This window comes from Aptenodytes patagonicus, chromosome 8 (genome assembly GCF_965638725.1).
Source record: "Aptenodytes patagonicus chromosome 8, bAptPat1.pri.cur, whole genome shotgun sequence".
Taxonomy (NCBI): domain Eukaryota; kingdom Metazoa; phylum Chordata; class Aves; order Sphenisciformes; family Spheniscidae; genus Aptenodytes; species Aptenodytes patagonicus.
Window position 1 is genome coordinate 1,022,396 of NC_134956.1, and position 6,000 is coordinate 1,028,395.

Here is a 6,000-nt window from a genome sequence, read left to right on the forward strand (position 1 = left end):
TTTTTCGCGACATGTACATTTCTAACAAAGTTTATCGTGGCTATCTATCTATGATGGTGTTTTATTTACCGATTCATATCAAATGCTCTTGTATCGAGTTCACGAAATCTAAGTAAACCTAGAGCAAAGTTTAAAAAAAGAAAAAAAGAAAAAAAAAAAGAAAGCAAAGTAAACTATTTCAGGTTTTGTACACAACCGCCTGGGCCTGGCCTTTTTGTGGGGTCGGCGAGGGGCAGTGCGTGGGCTCGGTGGGGGAGCAGAGGCAGCCGTGGGGGTCCCTCCGGGTGGGTGGGAGGAGCGGGCAGGCACCTGCAGCAGGTAGAGGCGGGCAGACAGCCCGGCACGGTGCTCTGCCCTGTTCAGTCCGCTCCTTGGCAGGAGCCGGCAGGTGGGGGGCTCCACTGCCCCTTTATAAGCATACCACGGGGTGCTGAGCCAGTGCCACATCTGCTACCCCAAACCCTTACCAAGTCCTCTGCTTGCTGTAGCACCACAAGAAGCCCTGGCTAATTTGGCGTGGCCTCGAGTGTCCGGGTACGATACCCCATGGTCCACCCAGAGATGTCTGCCCACCGCCCAGCACTGCTCTCATCACCCACCTCCCTTGGACAAGCAAACACACTCATTTCCCTCTGCTTCCTCCCTCCATCTTGGAGGTCTCCAGGCCTACAGCCTTTCCTCTTCTTTTCACTCACTGAAACATCGGATATCTCACCATTTACTTTGAGCCATTTCTCCAGATTGACCCTCCTGTCCCTGGGGCCGTTTTCCAAATACTCCTTGGTTATCACAAGAGGCTGAACGTGACATCCACAGACATGTGCAATCGCTGCTGCTTCTGCAGTTCTCTTTCCTAACACAAGGCCATTCACGTCGCCCACACCGAGGCTGCTACCTAGCACTTGGCCACACGATGCTGGCAGTGACACGAGCCAACTACGGCCTGCACAGTTACCCGTCACCCCTTCTGACAGCCCCAGCAGGCTCGAGGTTAGCATCGCAGAGTCCTCTACCTAGAGGTAAGCGTGATGTGGTCTCAAACCCCAATCATGCTGTATTTGGCTACTAGATGACAATGACACGATGGGATAATACGGATCTTTTCACTGGCCACATCTCTTCAGACAGGTTGCCTTTTGATGAAGCTTCATTGTAAGTGATTCCTTAAGAAAGACAGAAGGCCAGGCGTGCTGTTGAGGGATTGCTTCCTCTTTGGGAGGCTTTGCCTCTGAAATACCTACACCGTGTGTCTGTCCTGGGTCTCAGTGATGCACGGCAGGCAAACGCAAAGGACGTGTGCGCAGGAGAGGCGGTTGCCTGCTATTATGTGCAGTATGAGGCATTGCAAAACTGATCCCAGTTAGATGTTGTCAGCTTTCAAACCATGCAGGCAGTGGTGACACGTGGTCAGCGGATGAAGACAGCATTTCCCAGGGGAAGGCTCTGAGATCCCATTTGGATTGAGGGATCTGAAGGAAGGCTGAGAATTTACTTTCAGCCAAGGGCAAGCCTTTGGCCAAGGACAGCATGGCAAGTATATACGGGGGCCCAGGGAATGTTCCTGTGGGGAACAGGGCACCAGGCCCTGGGCAGACGTACCAAAAGAGGCAGCAGTTTGGTCCTCTCTCGCTGCCGTCCAGCAGAGAACTTAGTCAAGTGTTGGCCATTAGCTCCTTAAAAAGTCACAGGCAAAACCGGCAGCGCTTTCAATAGATGGTGCTTCCCACTAAGCGAGCTCCCAATCCCACCTAGTTCCCACCTTTACTCGGTGGTTCCCTCCAAGGGTGGGGAAACCACTGCCAGCAGGGCTGTGTCCTGCCTGCATCCCCACACCTTCCCACTCCTGCCTGTGTATTCCCAGCAAGCATCTTGCATTGGCTCACTGAGCTGGTGAGAAGCTCACCTAGAGGCAAAAAAGGAAGCATTTCATTTTCCTGTTGGAAGGCTGTTTCGGCTCCTGGCAACTTCCATCTCCAACAAGTGCTAGAGCAGGTTGGTGCCCACATGAACGTGGAGTGGATCAGGGGTACGACATTTGTTGGCTGTAAACTCCTACCTTGGCTCGGCCCCTTGCATCACCGCAGCAGCATGACCAGCTCCTTCAAGACCATGTGGGGGTGTGTGCTGCTAAGCAGGCCAACAGCAGTTTCTTTGATACACGCTGCCTCCCCATTTACGCCGTGCAGCAGTGTTCCCAACACTTTTATGTGTTAGAGATAAGGCTTTAAGCTCCATCAGGGATGGTCAGTGATCTGTTATGTATAGAGAATCTTATGTACAAAGCCCAAAAGAATGTGCAACTGACCTGGAACGTGTGGCACAGGCCAGGTTTTGTGTCTGTTCTCTGAAGTCGCACTTCGAAGTGGTCTGAGTGTGATGTTCCCTCATGGATATTGATAGAGCATTGATAGAGAAACTGCTGTGCCCGCAGCTGCTGGGGGTTTGCCTCTTCCCACATTCCCGTCCAGCATCCCACAGCGCTCAGACTTCGTGAGACAGACAAACCCCACCAAGCATTCAACACCTGTAAGCACGTGCTGACCTCGTTCCTCTTCACAAACAACAGACGAGACAGTCGTGCTACTGCACCGCTCGCTTCAGTAGGCTACGTCAGTGCATCATCCTGCAGAAAGGCATCGCTCAGGTTTCCCCTCCGGCTTCCGACTGACCGGACATCCCCAAATGCGGGTGAGTTTTTTGGGGTGGTCTTGCAATATGTCCTCACAGAGACATTTTGGACTGGAGGTAAGGTGTCTGATGGTAATAGCAGACGTTCACCAGCTGGGGGAGTTCACAGTTCAGAAACAACCACAGCCTATAAAATAGGACCTGTTGTAATAAAATGCCTAGCACCTCCTAAGGCTTGGTGACACGTACAGCCTTTGTTTAGCAGGTTTATTGCAGTGCAGTTGAGGATGCCCTGTGACTCATTCCAGTGTACTAGCAGCTACCAGCAGCCCGAGGAGGCCACTGCAAGGCTCTGGTTCAGTCCGTGCAGAAAACACGCTCAGAAAAAAGTGGTGACAGAGCATAGCTGCTACAGTCCAAAGGAGACCGTGCACTGGCAAATTGGTACAAGAGCTACAGCTCTCATCCAGTGACAAGAGGTAACAGTCGCTGCTCCAGCTCCCCTTTGCAGTAGCCCAGGGCTGGCATGGGGCAATGTGGTGCAGAACCTGACTGCCCATGTCCTTGAGATTCAGCCGGGAGGATCCCAGCTTTCGCAAGTCCCCTTTGGACGCCTTTAGAAAGCACGGACAGGAGAGCCCAAATGCTTCATCTTAACCAACAACTTGAGCTGGCCTCATTTGTAAGCACAGAGGCTTTTCCAGCAACGTAGGCCCAGGGCTGTCCACAGGCAGCGCAGCCCTGTGCATTCCTGCTGAGGGACGCTGGTCAGCCTGTCCTGCCTCCTGGCCTGGGGTGCCAGACACGCCTCCAAACGGCAGCAAGATGGGCAACTGTACTTGTTGGACAGTGTGGTTTCCAATACATACAGCGTGGCCATCAGAAGTTTGAACAGTCTCTTTACACTTTCCAAAGCATTTCTTACCCTTCTTTATCCAGAGCCAGTAGTAAGGTTTGAGGCCAGTGCTGCAAACGTCCTTCACATGCTGCTTCTCGGGTAATTCCACGATGACATTCCAGAAAGGACTGCCTGCTGGCCTCTTGGGTTGCCGGGGGCTTCTTGCCATTCTCCTCCTGGTTTATCTTGGCTTTTTCAGTCTTCTCCCTAGGAAGAATGTGCAGTGGCTTGTTATAAATCATTCCTCAGTCCATGATTCTGTCCACTCATTTCAAATCTCTTGCCTATTTCCTGAATTGTTATTGCTTCCTTCGCCTGCACGGATTTTGCCCTTCCTCTGTGCCCCCAAACAGTCCGTGTCTTTCAGTCACACGCTTATGCAGCAACTGACGGGGTGTGTAGCTCAATCCTGGCATTCACCGGGCATGGTTGGTAGGAGTGTAATAGTGTCTGTCTCTACAGATGGGCCGCTGACCCTGTGCCGTTAACACCATTTCCAGGCAACTCCTCCACCCCTTCTTGGACAAACTCCAGAGGGCTCTGCATTTGACAAGTTCTTATCCTACACAACTGTAATACAAAAACTAGAGCACAGACAGGAAAATGGGGGGGCCAGCCCAACTTACCCTCTGGCTAGCTCAGTGCTTCCCATCGACACAGCAGCCTCGTGCTGACAACAGAGACAAAGGACGCCTGGCACAGGTCTGATCTCTCTCCAGCTCCTCAGCAGCGCTCTCCAGCAGGCCTCCGAGCAAGCACGAGTGAAAGCTGTTTGGGTGCCAGAGAGACAAAAAAAGTCACTTTTTTTTCCCCTTACAATATCTCACACTGAAAATACAGCCTGTGCAATTGCAGTCCACATGCGATACCTCTAGCAGCCCCCAGACTGTCCTAGCCCCCTCTGCCTTGCCGCTGTGCTTGGCGAGTGCTGCCCCAACCCTCCGCTCTAAGATCAGCTCCGCAGAGATCCTGCTGCCTTCTGCCTGCCCAGCTCCACGCGCAGCAAGGGTACGCTTTACGTTCCCCACAGGCATTTGAAGAGGCCACAGAGCGTTCCATGTTTACTCCTGCTAAGTTGGCTGAGGACATCTAACACCCTCGGGTAGTCTCACTGTGCTTAATGGGTGCTGTATTGGGCACTTTTGCAGACTGAGGTGCAATACTTCTTAATTTTTTTTTTTTTTGCCAATGTGGAGCTACCTGCAGGAGGGACAATAAGTGCACCTTGCATTTTACTGTTACAGTGACTGGCAACTGGAAATTCATAAATCTATTGCTCAATATACAAAGGATGCCATTGCCAGGGAGGTGGTTTCTGTACACGTGTAGGCAGAGAGGCTGTTGGCTGCTCCTGGTAAACGATTGATAACAATGTTTGGGTTTCTACTGTTTCTGTCTTTAAACTGACAAGAATCATTCAAAAATGGACATTTGGCACAGCCCCACGTTAATCTCGCAGACCCTACATTCATCTTTCACCTCTGATCGGGGCAGACACTGACTGCACTGCGGAGAGCGTGTTTGTTACTGAAACCAGTGGCACAGTGCCATCTTGCACTACGAACGCCATTCTTTCCATTAACATCTGACATGGATTTGTAGTACCCACCCCGCAGAATTCACAGCATTTGTGTAAACAGTTCTGAAGTTGTTCTCTGTATATCATGAGAGAAAGCCTGCTTCTCCTCTTCTCTTAAAAGTGTAATAATTATAATTAATTAGATTTCCTTCTGTTTCCAGTCTGCTGGGAAGACGTGCTTTGAGGCCCATTTTTAGGTCACTCTTCTGTCAAACTTTACATACTTCTTTCCCCCAGCTAACTGTATTTACTAAACTTTTAGCTCCATGGCGCACTTCTCGGAGAAAGGCACATAACAGCCTATAGCTGCCAGGCAGGGCTCGGCTCGCTCCTTGGCTCGCCCCTTCGCGCACTGGTAGGTGTTTCCAGACCATGTGCAGGCCATGAGTCTTCCTCTCACCTTCAACTCCATCGAATTAATAATTAGCTGTCACTTAAGTGATGAGGAGACACGTCTTAAAAGGCTTTGTGTTTACACCGCTCCTTCATTTGCTGTTTAAAAAGCTTTCTTTGGCAGCCCAAGGAAAATATGATGCACCCTTTCTTCCTGAGGTCACTGGGGCATCGTTGGTTCAGCTCCTCACGCCAGCCTGCACACGAGCCTCATGCCCGTGCCGTAATGGTGTTCACCACTCATTTCTCGCCGTTAGCTGGGAGGGGGCAGTGGGCACCACGGGCCAGACCTCTGCTGTGACCACAGCTCTTTTGCAGACGTTGCTTCGTGGTCATGCAAAACCTGCCGTCACTTCACAAAGACGCTGCACTTGTGCCACAGACCTCCCTAAGGACCACGCGAGTGTGCAGGGTCTGTTTTATGGTGATGGTTCAATCAGGAAGGTAGCAAAAAGTCTGTGTGTTGGTTTCTTCGACATAACCGGAGGACTTTTAGCACAAG